Consider the following 20,093-nt stretch of genomic DNA (forward strand, 5'->3'; position numbering starts at 1 on the left):
TTTTTTCAACGTTTTTTATTTATTTTTGGGACAGAGAGAGACAGAGCATGAACGGGGGAGGGGCAGAGAGAGAGGGAGACACAGAATCGGAAACAGGCTCCAGGCTCCGAGCCATCAGGCCAGAGCCTGACGCGGGGCTCGAACTCACGAACCGCAAGATCGTGACCTGGCTGAAGTCGGACGCTTAACCGACTGCGCCACCCAGGCGCCCCTGTACCTGATTTTTCTATGCAACTTCCATCAACTGGCATGTTGTAGGAGCCCATTATGGTATCAATGGGTTTATCAATGAATGAATAAATACAATGAGCAAAGTGTTAAGCATCTAAAGAAGAATAAAGGAAAACAAGTGATATGAGAATTGAGAGAGAGAGATGCCAGGATGAGCTAGTGAGGCAGACTGGCTAGTTGTTCACCAAACAATTGCCCTTTTTTCTCATGGGCACACTAGACATTTCCCAGCATGCCTTGCGCTTAAGGGTAGAAACATGATTGTTTCACTTCCAAGAGAATGTGGGAAGAAGGCAGCAAACCAGAGCTAGATGAGGCCCGTAAAACCGCCTCCCCCCCACCCCACCAGCTGAAGGGAGAGGATTCTGAGGACCTGGAGGTGGGTAGAGCCACAATAGAGAAGAAGCCTGAGTCCTTGAAACACTGTCTCAGGGAGGACTGCCCAACCAGGAACACTGCATTGCACTGCATTATGGTAAGTCTCTGGATTTGGGGAGCTGCTATGTTAGTTAGCTTCCCTAATATACGTGGTTCAATCTGAAACCATCCAAGTGCTCAGAACCAACCATGGCACTTGTTCAGAATAAAAGCTTTTTCAGAGAAGCTGCTTCATAAAATCCCTAACACTGCCACTCATCTGTTTTGCCTCTAGAGACAGCAGTACCACCATTAACAGGATAAAGGTAGGTATATCAATAAAATACCTAAGGTCACATCTGAACTAAGACATGTAAAACAAAAAAACTTCCCGTGAACCAAATGTGCTTACAAAGGTCTTCATTTCCAAGTACCTTTAACTACTATAACAAAAGGCATGCCTGTTTTCACCATGGGTGGGAGATAAACATTAGCATCTGAAAATATGGCAAGAACAAAAATTTGTGTGGAAAAGTATGGATGGTGGATGTCCAGCAGACCCAAGGTAGCCATCTTGGATCCTACCCTGTCCATTTCCAGTTAATGTTTATTGAGCACCTACTATATATGAGACACTGCCAGTGGAGTATATAAAGGAAGATACACTTTACACTGGAGATATAAAGGGAGAGAAGGCAGCCACTGTACTCAGGAAACGATCTGTTCAGGAAACAGGTGTGCACACCATCAATTTATAGGGTGAAATAGGTATTTCTAGTCTATTCAAATAGGACACAGTGGGAACACCAAAGGGGAAGTGCTTACCTCTACCTGGGATAATCTCACACAGGCAGTGATCCTTAAATGTCCCAAATCTCTCCTTGAAGGGGCAGCTTCTGTGACTCTTCTCCAGTTTTACATAAATTAACAGCTTTGACCAAATACTAGCTAATGATCCAGATGTGAAAACAAAATAAAAAATTTGGAGATCCCCTTATCATCAAGAATTTGAGGGGTGCCTGGGTGGCTCAGATGGCTGAGTGTCTGACTCTTGATTTCGGCTCAGGTCATGATCTTAGGGCTATGGGATCAAGCCCCACGTTGGGCTCCATGCTGAGTGTGGAGCCTGCTTGGGATTCATTCTCTCTCTCTCTCTCCCTCTGCCACTCCCCTGCTTGCACTGTCTAATAAAAAACAAAAAAGAAAAAAAGAAGAACTTGAGCACGTACCATCTATGTATATGTATTTGTAGTCAACATCTGCTAATGCTATGTAATATAAGAAAAATAAAGAAATGCAATATTAAATTTGAAGTGAATATAAATTTACTGTATTTCCCCCTGTAGTGTCTTCAGGCAGATACTTGAAACTATGCAAATCCCTTTGTTCTTCCAAGATTTGCCCACTGTTGTAGCATCCCTTGGTGGTCCATCTGCAGCAATGGTCACTGAAGGGGGTGCCTGTGGGGCTGGCGATTTGCTGTGCCCTTCAGTCTGTTCATTTTTTTTAGAGTTCTACTGCCAAGAAGAGTGGTCAGTTCTCCTCCATATACAGTCCATCCTCATTATTAGGAATTTGAGAATTCGCCTTCAGGCTGAAATTTATTTGTAACCTCAAAATCAGTACTCATGGCACTCTCTTGGTCCTTCATGGGCACGTCCAGAGCAGTGAACACTTTGAGATTCATGAAGTACACACATTCCCCACTGAGGTCCAACAAGGCAACATTCTACCTCTTTCTTTTGGCTCTCCTACTGTAAAGAAGTGTCCTTTTTCTGACCAATCGAATGCCACACTTTTCACATTTTTGTGCTTTTTTTGGTAGCTTCATTGTTTAAAATGTCCCCCAGTCAGAGTGCTGATGTGCTGTCCGGTGTCCCTAACTCTGTGCCCTACAGAGAAAATGTGTAGTTAAATGAGCTTCCTTCAGGCATGAGTTATGGTACTGTTGATGAATGACTCCACAAATGAAATTAAATAGAGTCTTTAAACAGAAAAATAAAACCAGGTTAGGTTTGGAGCAGCTGATAAAGAGGTTCTGACCCAAGGCTTACAGGAACCTAACCCTGTATTTCCCCTAGGAGCAATGGTTCAGTATGAGCTAGCTGAGATTCACACAGTGACGTCATAGAACTTAACCACAGCAAATAACAAGACTTGACTGTATCTATTTTATCAGTTACTTATTTATATCACCATTAACTCATAATTTTTATTTTATGGGTTACAATCTAATACCATCATTATCTATCCTTTTGCTCAAATTGTTCCATTGTGGCCATTGGGATAGTAACTTTATAGTGGCAAAGTCTGAGGTGACCATCTTGACCAGGAGATTGATACCAACATGGACATCATAAATGCTGCGATTTGATGTACTGAGAAGGATGAGGATGCTTCTGTGTGGTGCTTCTGATGGGGAGGCATGGCCTCAATCCAACCCTAAGATTCCAGACAGGCCTCAATGGCGGGACATGTGGTGAAATAAACTAATCAGTATTCTTTGGAAGCTGTCAAGATCATAAAGGAGAATGAAAGACTGAGGAGCTGTTGCAGATTACGGGAGGGCAGAGAGAAAGAACAGCTAAATGCAATATGGAATTCTGAATTGCATCATGGGAACAGCAGCGATAGAAAAGGACAGGAGTGGAACGTCTCAAAGTGAAGTTCAAATGACGCCTTTAGTTCATGGCACCATACCAATGTTAATTTCCTGGTTATGATAATTATATTACAGTATATAATATGTTAAGAACAGGGTATACCAGGATGGGGACATCTAGAAACTCTTGGTACCATTCTTGCAAATTTTCTGTAAGTCTGTAAGGAGTTCAAAATTTTGACCACTGACTGGTCTTGCATACCCTGATTGCAGAAATGGTGGGAGAGTGGGGCAACCCCATTTCAGATCCTACGAGTTTGCAAAGTGTTCACTTTTCCAGGTCGTTTTTCGAAATCCAAAACCTTTGGCAAGTAGTGAATAAGTGCTTTCTGCTTTAAGATATTATAGAGGATTTGGTTGCACATGGGCAGGAGACTTCCCTCTTAGCTGTTAACCTTGGGCCAGCCATAAACTCAGTTTCTTCATCCATAAAAAGAAGAGGCTGAAATGAATCATCTTACTTATATCTCATATCTGTTACAACATAACATCTTATTGTTTTAAATTAACCTTGTTATTCAGTACTTGAAATCAGGAACTGCAAAAATACCATTTTGGATGCTTATTTATTCTACTTTCTTAGTAATCAGCAGTAGTGTTGACATTTCATAGGAAATCCAGGAATCAAATGACAATGGTTGGAAGAAATTCTGCAGCAGTGCCTCCTGAAGCTCATTTATAAAAGAGATACAATTGACAGGCTCACAAACAATATAAATATATCTAAAGAATCAAAATTATGCAGCCCTTTAAAATGTGTAAGTCTATCAACCATTACGCGGAAAAGCAGATTAAAAATTTGCACGTGTATAATGACTTCAGATAACATTTTCCACACAAGTGTCTTTAGATGGAGATGAGGTAGAACTTCTAATTAGCCTCTGGTAGAATATTATTTAGGAGGACATCCATCACTGGTAGAAGAAAATGCACATCATATAATGATAAAATATCACCTTCAGAACAGCAACGTTTTATATACATTTCATCCACCTTCTATTATTAAGGAAATTCTGTCAGATGTTGCTATGTCAGCTGAGAACTTCGACTTGTGCCCATTTTATGATTAATGCCACTGGGGAAATAGCAGGAGAGTGAAATGAGAGAGAAAGCAACGAACGTGGTGTTCACGGTACTTGTCACTCTGCCAGGGCGGCAGAAGGGCTGAGTGAAGAAGTTGAATGTGAATCCTCTGGGGGCTAACAAGATGAATTCTTCTCTTCCTCTTCTCACCTGACAAATTCATCAGTTCATTCAGAACAGTAAAGAAAGAATTAGAAACGAGGAAAATGACAAGAATGGGGTTCAGTTTAGGGCATTTTGCATGGGTAATAATTCCCCACCCCATTTTATAGAAGGCAAATGGCACTCTGTTAAGAAGTTAAAATGTAAAGGGGGCACGTGAGTGGCCCAGTCTGTTGAGCATGCAACTTCTGCTCAGGTTATGATCTCATGGCTCATGAGGTCGAGCCCCACAGTGGGCTCACTTCCGTCAGCCTGTCAGTGTAAAGCCTGCTTCAGATTCTCTGTTCCGTCTCCCTGCCCCTCCCCCACTTGTGCTCCCCTTAAAAATATTTTTAAAAAAGAAATTAAAATTTTGAGCCATCATTAATATGCATTTAATTATTTTTTCCAAGATAATAACTCATCAGGTTTTGAAAGTTGATCCTCTGATCACTAATAAATTTAATTTTAATAATGAAATCTAGTATCAACGGAGCAGAATGGTAACCAGAATAGCATGGAGTTAATATCACAGATTCTTATCTATTTGTTTTCTTCTTCATTCACCTGGTCAAGTAATTTCATTCTCTGGGCCTTATTTCCTCATCTTTAACATGACAAAAATATAACCATACTTCATAGGGTTGTCATGTAAAATGTTTAGCACAGTATCTAGTACATAGTAAGCACTCTACATAGACTACAAAAGAAGACAGAAAAGAAACACAACAAAATATTAAGTGTCTACCCTGCAGAGTAGGATTATGGGTGATTATCTTTTCCTGTTAATAAAGGAAACATCCCTTATTTTGCCAAATTTCCTAAAATGGACAAGCATTTCTTCCATAATCAGGAAATGTGTTGTTTTATTTAATGTTTCTTTATGTATTTTGAGAGAGAGAAAGTGAGCAGGGGAGGGGCAGAGAGAAGGAGAGAAAGAGAATCCCAAGCAGGCTCTGCACTGTCAATGCACTGTGAGGCTGACACGGGGCTTGATCCCATGAACTGTGAGATGGTGACCTGAGCCAAAAGCAAGAGTCAGATGCTTAACTGACTGAGCCACCCAGGCATCCCAGGAAATGTTATTTTAAAAACCAAGCAGGGTAAACAAGAGCTGTAAATTCACATATACATTATTTTATGTTCTCCTGTCTTTTCCATAATACATCATCTAGTGATTTCGGACCCGGGAAAAACGATGGGTGTAGACATCTCAATTTCACTTAATCCAAGTTAGGTTGGGTTTGCAAGGAGTCTTGAAGGACAGAAATGAAAAATGATCAAATCAGTGGGAGAAGGTGGAGAACACAGAAGTGAGATCTGGAAGCAGCAGCAGAACTTGAAGAAATAAAAACACAGGAGAGGAAGAAATCAGAGAAGAGGCATCACCAAAATTCTCACGGACCAGATTAGTTGCAAAAGGAGCGTCAGAAGAAAGGACGCACCAGATATCTGATGGGGAGTGTTTTGAACAAGAACTATCCATAGGATAATTAATTTCATCTGTCAAATATCTGAAAAAGAACCTCTACTTCGAGTTCACTGTGGTGACTGGATCTGGCCGCACCACTCCATCACCATCAATGGCTCTTTTCCAGTCCTGCCTCTGAGGTTAATCATTACCTGTGCAATGATTTTGAAATTCTGTGAAGAGACTTCTGACAGCGATAAGGATACAAACAACCAGCAGATTAGACAAGAAACTTTTTATTCACACTTCCTACTCCTAATTAAACAGCCACTTTATCCTTGATGACTGCTATTCCACGAAACTAACTCCTCATGGAAAACACTGCCAACACCCTCACATAACCCCCAAGGTGGACTGGGGAGTAACCTCCCCTACACCTCTCTGAGATTGTAGACTTCTATTAACAAAATGTGACGTTACCTACCCACCAGTCATCACGGGAATGTATTTTCCAGCAGGGCTAAGGTCATATCACCACTCCATTTTCCTGGCAGTCAATTGCCTCCATGGTAAGGCGTACATCCTGTGGCCATAGGAGAAAATTAAATTGGCAGTATGACTAGGGGTTGGATCCATGACTTGATTTCATTTACTCTGAGAACCAGATGGCTGCCCATCCAGTCGGGAAAGGGTCAAGGTGAGACGGATGATCTGGTAGGCTGTGAACAGAACCACATACCCAGTTCAATTCCATGGACTTCTATTTTTATGAATGGCTAGAGACTATTTACTGGTAAATTACTAAATGCATTATTAAGGGTTACTCAATTTGTTATTAATAAACTGCACTTGGTCTATTTATTTATTCTATATTCTCCTAACGTGGCTTAGTGCCCGGCAATGCTTGCCAACGTTCCAAAGCTCCCACTGGGCATGCCTCATAGAAATAGAATTCTTGTAAATTTTTAGAAAGGATATTTAGGGAGGATCCTCACCCCTACAGATGTGAGTTGGTCAGGTTTTCAGTTATTGTTCATTTAATTATTAATTATTGTTAATTTAATTATTGTTAATTCCTTTTTAATCATCAATTGCTCTTGGTTTAGCATCTTCATTATGAGTTTCGTTTATTGTGGAGTGTTTGGCTAATAAATACTGTGTTTATGTTAGTCCAGACCCTATGCCAAGATGTTTATAAGCTCATTTACTGCTCTTAACACCCCTTTGAGGCAGGTATTATTATTATTGCCCTCATTTCACAGTCAAAAAACTAAGGTACAGAGAGGCTAGATAGCTTGCCTGAGGTCACACAGCTAGAAATTGCAGGTAGGAATTTGAACTCAAGGATCTTTACTTTAGATTGAGGGTCAGCAAACTTTTTCTGTCAAGGGCTAGATGGTACCTACCTATTTTTGGCTTTGTAAGCCATTTTCCATTGAACTGTGCTGTTATAGCCTGAACGCAGCCATGGTTGCTATGTCAACAAATAGGCATGGCTGTGTTCCAATAAAACTTTATTTATAAAAATGGGCAGCATGCATGATTTAGCTTATGGGCCACAGTTTACTGACTCTTGCTTTAGAACTCTCACTGTTCACCTCTATGTCATTAACATTTGCCTTCTTAACTTCTAGTGAAGCGCCTATGCAGATTAGGAGACTAAAATATTCTAATAGCTATACTGAGACAGGAAGGCATTGCAATTCAGATATTAATCAAGCATGCCTTTATTGCTAAAGAAGATGTAAAATCTATGTTCGTACAGCAGTATATTCATTACTGATGTGAAGAAATTTTGTTTTTTTAATTGCAACATATGATCAAGTTAAGCAGAAGATTTTATCATTTAAGCTCATACTGCAATTTTCTACAATATAAAATCTATATATAAGCTTGTCATTTGATTTTAAATAAGTATACAATCCACCTATTTTGGGCCCCATTGCTTTATATAATCTATTTGGACCCCAGGAAGTAGGGAGGCCAAGGGATCTTTGGAGCTGCCATGGATCAATACAGTCCAAAAATGTTCAGTAGACACCACTCTCAAGACTGAGGGAAGCTTCTGAGGCCCCATTATGTCTGGAAGGAGAACCCAATGCCAGTGGTAAGGAGTGAGGGCGTTTTATTGTTTTCAGCAGTTATACACAATGGTTCCTCTTATAAACTGAACTGTGTTTCTCCAAAATGCATATGCTGAAGCCTAAACCCCCCATGTGACTATATTTAGAGATAGGCCCTTTAAGCACGTAAATAAGGTTAAATGAGATCGTGACTGTGGGGTCCTGATCTGACAGACCTGATGTCCTTCTAAGAAGAGGAAGAGTGACTAGAGCTGTCCTCGTTCTCTCTCTCTCTCTCTCTCTCTCTCTCTCTCTCTCTCTCTCTCTCTCTCAGTGCACATACAGAGAAGAGGACAGGTGAGGACAGAGCAAGAAAGCAGCCATTTGCAAACCAGAAAGAGGACCCTTAACAGAAACCAACCACGCTGGCCAAGGACTTCCAGCCCCGACAACTAAGAGAAAATAAATGCCGGGGCACCTGCGTAGCTCAGTTGGTTATCCAACTTCAGCTCAGGTCATGACCTCATGGTTCGTGGGTTCAAGCCCCACGTCAGGCTCTATGCTGACAGCTCGGAGCCTGGAGCCCACTTTGGATTCTGTGTCTCCCTCTCTGCTTGTTTGTCTCTCTCAATGAACACTGAAAACAAAATTTTAAAGGAAAAGAAAAGAAATGTCCATTTATAAGCCAATCTGAGGTATTATGTCATGGCGACCTGAGCCGACGAACATAGCTCCCAACTTTAGAATGTGAAAAATAATATGAACTTCAACAAGATGTTAGTCATATATTCACTATCTCTTGACTGAGATCATATACAAATGCATACATACACACAAATAATTCGATATGACGACTTCAGTAATGCCCATATGTTACTATTCATAACATTATGTAAATATCTTTGGGACAAATAGGTTTTGTGGGGTTTTTTTATGTTTCAACCCCCTTACAACAGTAATTCCATTGGCTACCCTGACATCCCCAGTCTTCTGGGAAAAAAAAAAATCATCTATTCCTAGCCCCTTTTAAGTCTGACTAAATTTGCACTACTCTTGGCTCAGTCCCTCTCCCCCAGCTGTGCCCTGACTGAGGGTGGGGCATGCACAGAATATAACATGTCAGATGCAGTTTAAGAAAATGATCTAAGTGCAGGAATCCCAAGGGCCAGAACAGACTTTAGGCCAAGGAAGAATCATGGCAGCAGTTACACTGAATGCTGACCTCCTGCCATGTAACTAATCACGTTTCATTCATTCTTACGGGCCTGACACTGGGAGCCCAATGGGAAGAAGCACCAACATCTTCAATTTGAACCTCTTTATAATTATTTTTTATTTACATAAATTCAAGTTATTTAGTATACAGTGTAGTATTGGTCTCTGGAGTAGAACCCAGTGATTCATCACTTACATGTAACACCCAGTGCTCATCCCAACAAGGGCCCTCCTTAATGCCCATCACCCATTTAGCCCATCCCCCACCCACCTCCCCTCCAGCAACCCCCCTCAGTTTGTTCTCTGTATTTCAGAGTCTCTTATGGTTTGCCTCCCTCTCTGTTTTTATATTATTTTTCCTCCCCTTCCCCTATGTGTATCTGTTTTGTTTCTTAAATTCCACATGAGTGAAATCATGATACTTGTCTTTCTCTAACTTATTTCACATGGCACAATACACTCTAGTTCCACCCATGTTGTTGCAAATGGCAAGATTTCATTCTTTTTCATCGCCGAGTAATATTCCATTACACATGTGGCAGATATATGTGTATATATACACACATGCCACATCTTCTTTATCCATTCATCAGTAGATGGTCATTTGGGCTCTTTCCATAATTTGGCTACTGTTGATAGTACTGCTAAAAACATTAGGATGCATTGCCCTTTTGAATTGGCATTTTTGTATCCTGTGGATAAGTACCTAGTAGTGCAATTGCAGGGCCATAAGGTAGTTCTATTTTTAATTTTTTGAAGAACCTCCAAACCGTTTTCCAGAGTGGCTGCACCAGTTTGCATTCCCACCAACAGTACAAAAGTATTCCCCTTTCTCCGCATCTTTTGTTAATTTTAGCCATTCTGACTGGTGTGAGGTGGTATCTCATTGTGGTTTTGATTTGTATTTCTCTGATGATGAGTGATATTGAGCATCCTTTCATGTGTCTGTTGGCCATCTGGATGTCTTCTTTGGAAAAGTGTCTATCCATGTCTTCTGCCTATTTCTTCACTGGATGATTTGCTTTTTGGGTACTGAGTGTGGGAAGTTCTTTACAGATTTTGCATACAAACCTTTATCTGTCATTTGCAAACGTCTTCCATTCTGTCGGTTGCCTTTTGGTTTTGTTGACTGTTTCCTTCACTGTGCAAAAGCTTTTTATCTTAATGAGGTCCCAATAGTTCATTTTTGTTTTTATTTACCTTGTTTCCAGAGACATATTCTAGTAAGAAGTTGCTGTAGCAAAGGTCAAAGAGGTTGCTGTCTGTTTTCTCCTCTAGGATTCTGATGGTTTCCTGTCTCACATGTAGGTCTTTCATCCACTTTTAATTTATTTTTGTATATGGTATAAGAAAGTGGTCCAGTTTCATTCTTCCACATGTTGCTGTCCATTTAAACGTCTTCCTATATCCCTTGTGAAACTTATCCTTATAAGCACTTAATATTGTTAAACAGAAAAGGGATCTAGACTGGGGGATTTTCAACCTTGGCTTATCATCTGTATTACCAGAGTAGCTTCTAAAAACATGGGCACCTAGCCCTACCCTGAGGGGGTGGACTCTGAGGAATTATGAGGTATCTACACTCCTTGCACCCTCCCGCTGGCAATCGAATGCAGCTACCTTGACACCATTTCTCAGATTTGCAATTTGATCATGGCATTAGATGAATATAACCCATGGCCTCAAATAATGGCCACCCCATATCCTTGCCCATTCCCCTGTAACTTTGTAGCACCCAAGCATCACACTTTGGCCAAGAGAATTTTAGGAAACTTGATGCAAGAAGAGAAGTGGAAAAGTGTTTGCTTACATGTTTCCATTTCTTGCCTTCAATCCCTGCCACTTCAATGAGAATATCCCAGCCTAGTCCAGTAGAATGATAAGAGGCACATAGAATAACACAGAGTCATTCCGGGCAAGGGTAGGCTAGACCAGCTAGCCTCCACCCTACCCAACACTGCAGATGCATAAGCAAGCTCAGCTACGATCAATCAAGAACAACCCAGATCAGCAGAATCACCTAGAGAACCAGAGACTTGGGAGAAATAATTAATGGCTATTATTTTAAGCCAGTAAGGAGTGGAGGTAGAGGAGGGTTTGGAGGATGTGTTCCACAACACAGCTGGCTGATATAACTTTGGTTCAGGGGTGCCTGGGCGGCTCAGTTGGTTAAGTGTCCAACTTCAACTCAGGTCACGATCTCACGGTTCATGAGTTCACGCCCAGCGCCGGGCTCTATACTGACAACTCAGAGCCTAGAGCCTGCTTTGGATTCTGTGTCTCCCTCTCTCTCTGCCCCTTCCCCACTCGTGCTCTCTCTCTCTCTCTCTCTCAAAACTAAACATTAAAAAAAAAAAAACTTTGGTGCAGAGCAACCAGGGGGACAGAGCAACTCAATGAAAGGCTAACATTGATGCTGTCAGAGACTTTTGCAGAACTTTTCAATTTACATTCCATAGGAATGTAAAGGAATGTAATAGAAAGGAAGGAGAGGGTTTCCCAAGGTCAAGTATCTGGGAAATGCTAAGTTAAAGTTTAGCTTAGCTGGTTTCTTTGCTGCAGAATTCCAAAGCCTTTAATATGAGCCATGATAAGTCTTCTAAAGGAAGAAATTATAAGCAATGTTTCCAAACATATTTGAGCACAGAAACTTCACTTTCCTCCACCCCCATGCTGAGCATTACATGAAATGAATATCCTGTAGAACATATTTTGGACATTATCTAAGGCAAATCGGTCTTTGTCCTGCTTCCGTGTTGTTCCAGAGAGAAGAACAACAGCATTTAAAGCGTGACAGTTACAGTGATAGGAAGTGGAACTCAAAGAAGTCAAACAAAGACTTGGCAACTAAGAGTCATCTGAAGACAGACTCGCCTGCCTAGGGAAGCAGTGGCTCTAAACCCCAAGACTGAAAGCGTCCAATCAGAGATAAATATGAGGTTTAGAAATTTTTTGTGTGTGACTACTAGTTACTTTCATTAATATTTAATAGCATGAAAAATTTAGATTCTTTCAGTTAAATGTAGTATGATGGTTAATTTTTTTTATTTTAGAGAGAGAATATGAGTAGGAGAGAGGAGGAGAGAGCAGGAATGGGGAAGGGGGAGAAGGGGAGAAAGAGAGAGAAAGAGAAAGAGACAGAATCTTAAACAGGCTCCATGCTTAGTGCAGAGATCTATGCAGGGCTTGATTCCACTCCCCTGGGATCATAATCTGAGCCAAAATCAAGTCAGGCACTCAACCAACTGAGCCACACAGGTACCCCTATAATGGGTCATCTTATGTGTTGACTTGGCTGGTTATGGTGCCCAGTGGTTTGGTCCAACACTAGCCTAAACATTTTGCACATGTGATTAACATTTATAATCAGTAGACTTTAAGTGAAGCAGATCTGTCTCCACCCTGTGGGTGGGTCCCAGCCAATCAGACTCCCTCAGTTTCTCTCTCAATCTCTGTCTCTCTATTCACACTCAAACACACATGCATACAGATAGTCTTGGTCTGTTTGGAGAGCCTTGGCAAAATACAAGTAGCTAGCAAGCATCATTTATATTTTAATCACTGTCCTGGATTTAAAATATCCCCTAAAAATTCTTCTCTAGCTGCCTCCCAGTACTTGTCCCAGGCAGATCAAAGTGCGAGGTTTTCCATTTGTTCCTCTGAGGACTCTCCTAGGCAGTCAGCTGAGAGGAGAGCTCATAGTTGCATTATAGTGATAGCCAGCAGGTGACATTTCTAAAATTCCCTTTTTAAGAAGGGCCGATTGTATGGGTCACCTTGGGGTAGCCTCGTAATTTTGCAGCTGTGCAATATTTGTGAGGAACTGACAGTCCCTTACAAGCCACAGTGACCCAACTTGGCAGGGCCCCAGAACCTATTTATGGCCTGAAATACAGGGGAAGAGGTTACAGGAGGTGGTTCTCCTCTGGAATTGAGTCAGACAGATGATAACACTCCAGGTCAGAGTTAACACAGAGTTTCATTTACTGCATCAAGTTCTCTGAATGATTTCCAGGGAGCCTAATGGGAGCCTCAGTAAACCACTACAGATCTTGTGTGGATATCCAATACTCATTTAGGGAAAAACAAAACAAAAACAAAAAAACAAACCAACAAACAAAAGCAAGAAAAGAACTGGAGAAGGTCAACAAGAAAGACTTTAAAATAGGAGAGGTACCTGGATGGCTCAGTCAGTTGAGTCATTTCGGCTCAAGGTCACGATCTCACGCCTTGTGAGATCGAGCCCCACGTTGGCTCTGTGCTGACAGCTCAGAGCCTGGGGCCTGCTTTGGAGTCTGTGTCTCCCTCTCTCTGCCCCTCCCCCACTCATGCTCTCGCTCTCTCTCTCTCTCAAGTAAATAAACATTTTTAAAAATTTTAAATAAAATAGGAGAAATAAATAAGGAAAAGACTACATGTAGTCCAGGGACTGTGGGGATCCAGAGCCAGAACCACCACCCTCCCATGTCAGGCGCCCTGTTCAAGTATTTGTCCCAAGCCTTCTCACACTGTAGCAATGACCATCTGTAACTAGTTCCTTGAGGACAGATTCCTGTACCAATTATTCTTCTATCTCCTGTACCTAGTTCAATGCCCGGTACATAGCAGGAACTTAGAAAATGTTCGCCAAGTAAATGAACGCATAGAGGCACACAAAGCACTTGGCATCCACGTAGCTAGAGTATCCAGGCAGCATTATTTCTCACCCGACCATTGGGCATAACAAGCCCAGCGTGACCCAGAACCTGAGAATATTTCTTTCGAAACGTGCCCTGATAAATATGTGCAGATGTGAGTTCTCAAAATCTTTAGGGCTGGAGTCTTCCAATTGTGTATGTATATTTGTACTATTTCACAAGGGTTGCCATAATAATGCACCATGGCTGGGCGGGGGGGCACAGGGTGCTTAAACAATACAAAGGCATATCCTCACAGTCCTGGTAGCTAGAAATCTGAGATCAAAGTGTCAACAGGGTGCATTTCTTCTGAAGCCCCTTTTTGGCTTCTAGATGGCTGTCCTGCCCTGTGTCTACACATGGTCTTCCCCTCTGTGCCTGCCAGTGAGCTCATTTTCTTTTATAAGGACACCAGTCATATTGGATTAGGGCCCGGCCCAATGACCTCATTTAACTTAATTACCTTTTTAAAGCACCCTACCTCTAAACATAGTAACATTCTGAGACGCTAGAGGTCAAGACTTCAACATAGGGATTTGATTGGGGGAGGGGGACACAAATATACACACACATAACATATATGCATCATATATATGCAAGTATTTTCATCATTTTAAGGTCAAGAAGGGAAGGTCTTCATATGTATTCTATGTCAATATCACCTCTCTCACTGAATAGACCCCCTCACTACGTGTGATGGGAGCGGAACTAGAAGCTATATTTTTTGTCTCTCTCCTCTAACTGGTAATGAAGTCACCTTCTAATTCATCGATTTCTTTTTCATTTATCTCGAGTTTTTATTTCTCCTTTCAGAATCCTTGAAAGCTGAACACAAGAGTCTAGCTGTGGCCCACAGAGAAGCCACTAGATCCTGAGCTCCTTGAGAAATGACTGGAATGTGTTATCTGTATGTTGCCAGCATATAACACATTACCTGGGATTTAGTACATGTTCTAAAAATACATGGTTAAAATAATGCATACAGGAAAAAGAACCTCATGCTAGGTTCCTGTTTTCAAGTTCCAGAATAATATTGGCCCCGTAAGCAATATTCCCATATGCTGACTCATGTTGAGCCCATTGTACCCTTAAACTTTTTAAAACCACATTTAGGTACAACCACTTACTTCCTGGAGTTTAACAGACTTGTGTGTGCAGCCATCTACATTAAAACAGGAGCTAACAGTCTTCAGAAACGTACTTCTGCATAAACAAAAACCAAATGGCATCACCTGTGACACAGTCAGCATTGCTGACTCAGGCACCAACCCCACTGATACATACACCAGCAGCGATGCATGGTGCCCTCTTGACTTCCATCACTGCTGAGGCAGCATATTCAAGAGGCACATACCTGGCAGGGTCAGCTTGACTCGTGATCTGGTCTTTGCCCTGGTCCAAGTAGCATCGTCCAGAGGAAAATGTGGGTACTCGGCTATTCTTCAGGGCCCTCCTCGTCTAATACCAACCAGCCATTCCTCTGGTGGCTGTAATCCATCAATAAAAGGCCCTGTTGCTAAAAATCTAACATCTAACATACCGTATCTTGGACCCGTGGCTGGCTCTTTGACTCAGATCCCTGAATGAATGATTCTGATCTTAACTTCCTGTCTTGCAGCTGTGGACCCAGACTCCATGCACTCTAGTTCCTGTTATGACCTGCTTCTCTATCTACGATGGGGTGAGGACATCAGTAATGGCCACTCAACCTAAAGACCAATCAGCAAGTTTTCTCCCTGTTAATTCAGAACACAGTGGTCAAGAAAACAGAAAACTAAACCCCATAATCTCCAGATTCAGACTGAAAGGTCTTATTTTTTTTTTTTGAAGTTTATTTATTTATTTTGAGAGAGAGCATGAGAGAGCGCACAGGCATGAGCAGAGGAGAGACAGAGGAGGGGGAGAGAGAGAGAATCCCAAGCAGGTTCTGCACTGGCAGCACAGAGCCTGATGCAGGACTGGAACTCGCAGACTGTGAGATCATGACTTGAGCCGAAAGCCAGAGTCCAACATGCAACCAGCTGAGCCACCCAGGTGCCCCTGAGATTGAAGGGCCTTGAATGACAGATATGCGGATGGGTAACAGCTTAGCTCCTTAAGAAATGGCATCCATCTTCTACAAAAGCAGTGATAATGGGGCGCCTGGGTGGCTGGGTCGGTTGGGTGTCCGACTTCGGCTCAGGTCATGATCTTGCGGTCCGTGAGTTCGAGCCCCGCATTGGGCTCTGTGCTGACAGCTCAGAGCCTGGAGCCTGTTTCAGATTCTGTGTCTCCCTCTCTCTCTGCCCCTCCCCTGTTCATGCTCTGTCTCTCTCTGTCTCAAAAATAAATAAGCATTAAAAAAAGCAACAACACACAAAAGCAGCGATAATGTAGTAATTCTGCCCTGGCACTGAACATCAATGCCAAGTCCTGGAATGTCACCACCCAGCACTCAACTAACAGTGCCACATGGTTTCCCATCACCAAATGGAGTTAAAAGTATGATATGATAGGGATGCCTGGGTGGCTCAGTTGGTTGAACATCCAACTTCAGCTCAGGTCAGGATCTCATGGTTCTTGAGTTCTGGCCCCACATCGGATTCTCTGCTGTCACCACAGAGCCTGTTCAGATCCTCTGTCCCTCCCCCACTCACACTCTTTCAAAAATAAATAAAACATTAAAAAAAAAAAAGTATGGTACCATGAACACTGCACCAAGGGTCATAAAGGCCCAAATTCAAAACTCAGCCCCATAGTGACCAGATTCTTTAAGCAAGGTACCAAGCTTGCGTTGCAGTTTATTTACATCAGAACACCCATATGTAACAACATCAGAATTACCAGTACTGTAAGGATCCCATAAGAATCATTGTGTCCAGTAGTCAACAAATACTGAGTGGGGCCACACTAGGTACCCAGCGTCATTCTAGGATCTTAGGATATAACTGTGAGCAAGCCCTGGAGGGGCTCATATTTTATTGCGGGGCGAGACAGCCAAAAAAGTTAACACTCATATACATGAGTAGGGCAAGGGGACACAACTAGTAATACACTTCCGGAGCCTCTTATTTCAGACAAGGTGGTCAGGCAGGGCTTTTCCAGTGCAAAGACATAAGCACAGAGCTCGGGATGGAGTATGGGACTGAGACACGCACATAGTAGAGGGAACAGCTGGTGCAGGAGCCCTGAGGCAGGACAAGGATGTTGGAAGTAGCATACAGAGGCCAGTGTAGATGAAGCAGAATGAGCAAGGGAAAGATGGTAGAAAAGGAGGTCAAAAAGGTGGCTTTTTATCACGTAGGGCCTTGCAGGACAGGGATAGGAGTATGTCTGCGTTCTGAGAATCACTGCTGTATTGACAAAGACCAGTAGATGAGACTGGAATCGGGGAGAACGGTCTGGAGATCATGGTAGTGCGTAGGTGCCTAAGAGTAGAGACCTGGGCTAGAATGATAGGGGTGGAGGATACATTTTTGAGGTGGAGCCACTGGGATTTGCTAACAGGTTAGATGTAGACATGAGATTAAGTAAGTGGTACACGGTATTATTCAGTCATGTTGATTTGGGAATACTACAGGGTGGCATCCTCCTCAAGAACACAGATCAGAACGAAAAAGATTACACCCAGGCATAAACTCTAAAATCAAGGCAGAATCCTTCATAACCAAGATCTGCTGTGTCACCTTAACAAGACAATCCAGTACCACTGCCAGCAAGAGGAGACCAGACTTCAAAACTTTTCATATGGCCAAAGAAGGGATGTGTCAGCCAAATGGAGGTTTCTCCAACATGAAGACATATATAAAAAGAAAATTATGGAGTCAGAAGCTGCCTGTGTCTTTATAAACACCATCCAGAGAATGGGGAGCCTTTGCCAAGGGATGTTAATTATTATGTTCCCATTGGCCAAGCCAGCTCTACTGTAGGGATTGATGTAAGAAACTATAGCCAAATGACCAAGTATCCTGGACTTTTGGCAAGATAAGCCTCATTGTGGTGATGAATGTTGATTACTTGGTAAGTATGGCAGGGGGTAAGAAGGGAAATTTGGCTATTGAGTCCAGGAGGTGGCTATTAACAGGAGAGAAGGCACTAAGACAAAGGGCAGACAAATCAGCAAATTATTGTTTTTTGGCTCAGGTCTAAGAACTGTGGTCAAACATAAGTTCTCTATTCTATCTAACCCCCGGTTTGCAGTATCACCTTTAAATTAAAGGACACTAAGACTTGTCATGCATGCACAGACATGCTTGGATAAGAAGGCATTGTGATAAATTTTTTTTTTAACCATGGTGCAAAGTAGTGGAGAACATGATGGGTTGTTTTCAATGACTGAAATATCAATGCTAATTGTGTTAGCTCTTGCATAATTCAGTTTGAAAGGAATTTTTCCTCCGGGTGCCTGGGTGGTTCAGTCGACTGGCCATCCGACTTCAGCTCAGGTCATGAGCTCACGGTTCATGAGTTCGATCCTGCTTGGGATCCTCTGTCTCCCTCTCTCTCTGCCCCTCCCCTGCTCTCTCTCTCTCTCTCTCTCTCTCTCTCTCTCTCTCTCGCGCGCGCGCGCGCGCGCAAAAATAAACATTAGAAATTTTTTTAAAAAATGAAATTCTTCCTAGAAAATGGCATGCTCATGCTACTGACACCCTAGAACATACTTTTTAAAAATGTTTGTTAATATGTGAGACTTATCAGGTTTTAGAAGACAGACCATTCCATCTCCATCAAAATACCAATGGTATTTTTTACAGAACTAGAACAAAGAATCCTAAAATTTGTCTGGAACCACAAAAGATCCCAAAGAGCCAAAGCAATCTTGAGAAAGTATCGCAACCCCAGATTTCAAATTATACTACCAAGCTATAGTGATTAAAATGGTATTGGCACAAAAAAACAAACACATAGAACACAATAAAGAGGCCAGGAATAAACCCACGCTCATTTGGTCAATTAATCTACAACAAAGGAGGCAAGAATATATAATGAGGAAAAGACAGTCTCTTCAACAAATGGTGTTGGGACAAGTGGACAGCAACATGCAAAAAAATGAAACTGGACCACTTTCTTAGACCATGTACAAAAGCAATCTCAAAGTCAATTTTTGATTCTGTCTCCTCAGGCAAGGGCAACAACAGCAAATATAAACAAATGGGACTGCATCAAACTAAAAAGCTTTCCCATAGCAAAGGAAACCATCAATGGAATGAAAAGGCAGCCTACTGAATGGGAAAAGACGTTTATATATAACATATCCGATACAGGGTTACCATCCAAAATAATAAAGAACTCATACAACTCAATAAAAAACAATCCAATTAAAAACTAGGCAGAGGTCCTTAATAGACAATTTTTTCCCCAAAGAGAACATACAGATGGTCAACAGGCACATAAAAAGATACTCAACATTATTCATCATTAGGGAAATGAAAATCAAAACCACAGTGGGATACCACCTCACATGGGTCGGAATGACTATTACCAAAAAAGACAAGCAATTGCCAGTGTCGGTGAGGATGTGGAGAAAAGGGAACCCTTGTGCACTGTTGGTGGGAATGTCAACTGGTGCAGCCACCGTGGAAACCAGTATGGAGGTTCCTTAAAAAGTCAAAAATAAAACTACCATGTGACGCAGCAATTCCACTTCAGGGTATTTATGAAAAGCAAACAAAGAGACTGATTCGTAAAGATACATGCACCCCTATGTTCACTGCAGTATCACTTACAGGAGCCAAGATGTGGAAGTAACCTAAATGCCCACAGATTGATGAATGGATAAATAAGTTGTGTGTGTGTGTGTATGTATATACATATATATGTGTATATGTGTATACACACACACACACACACACACCATGGAATACTACTAAGCCATAAAAAAAGAATACAATCTTATCATTTGTAACAACATGGACAGACCTGGAGAGTATTATATTAAGTGACGTGTCAGACAGGGGAAGACACATACCATAGGATTTCAGTCATATGTGGAATCTAAAAAACAAAACAAATGAACCAATGAAACAAAACAGAAAGAGAGTCCTAGATACAGAGAACAAATTGATGGTTGCCAGAGGGGAGGTGGCTGGACAAAATAGGTAAAGAGGATTAAGAGGTAGAATCTTCCAGTTATAAAATACAGAACACATGGGGATGTAACATACAATACAGAGCATACAGTCAATAATAATGTAAAGACTTGGTATGGTGACAGATGATAACTAGACTCATGATAATCATTTCATAATATATAAATATTCAATCACTATGTTATG

At 41.7% G+C, this 20,093-nt stretch overlaps 1 long non-coding RNA gene across 3 annotated transcripts in view; it reads right to left on the reverse strand.

Annotated features, from left to right (window-relative positions):
• LOC131492122 (uncharacterized) overlaps nucleotides 1–20,093 on the reverse strand; it is a 76,635-nt gene that overhangs the window by 18,923 nt on the left and 37,619 nt on the right. The window contains exon 1 of one of the 3 annotated variants that reach the window (XR_009251884.1): nucleotides 1,414–4,765. The exons of the other annotated variants lie outside the window; for them this stretch is intronic. This is a non-coding gene — a long non-coding RNA (uncharacterized LOC131492122). Of the gene's footprint in view, nucleotides 1–1,413; nucleotides 4,766–20,093 lie in introns of those variants that run through there. 3 annotated transcript variants of the gene reach the window in all.

The sequence above is a fragment of the Neofelis nebulosa genome, chromosome 12 (genome assembly GCF_028018385.1).
Source record: "Neofelis nebulosa isolate mNeoNeb1 chromosome 12, mNeoNeb1.pri, whole genome shotgun sequence".
Taxonomy (NCBI): Eukaryota; Metazoa; Chordata; class Mammalia; order Carnivora; family Felidae; genus Neofelis; species Neofelis nebulosa.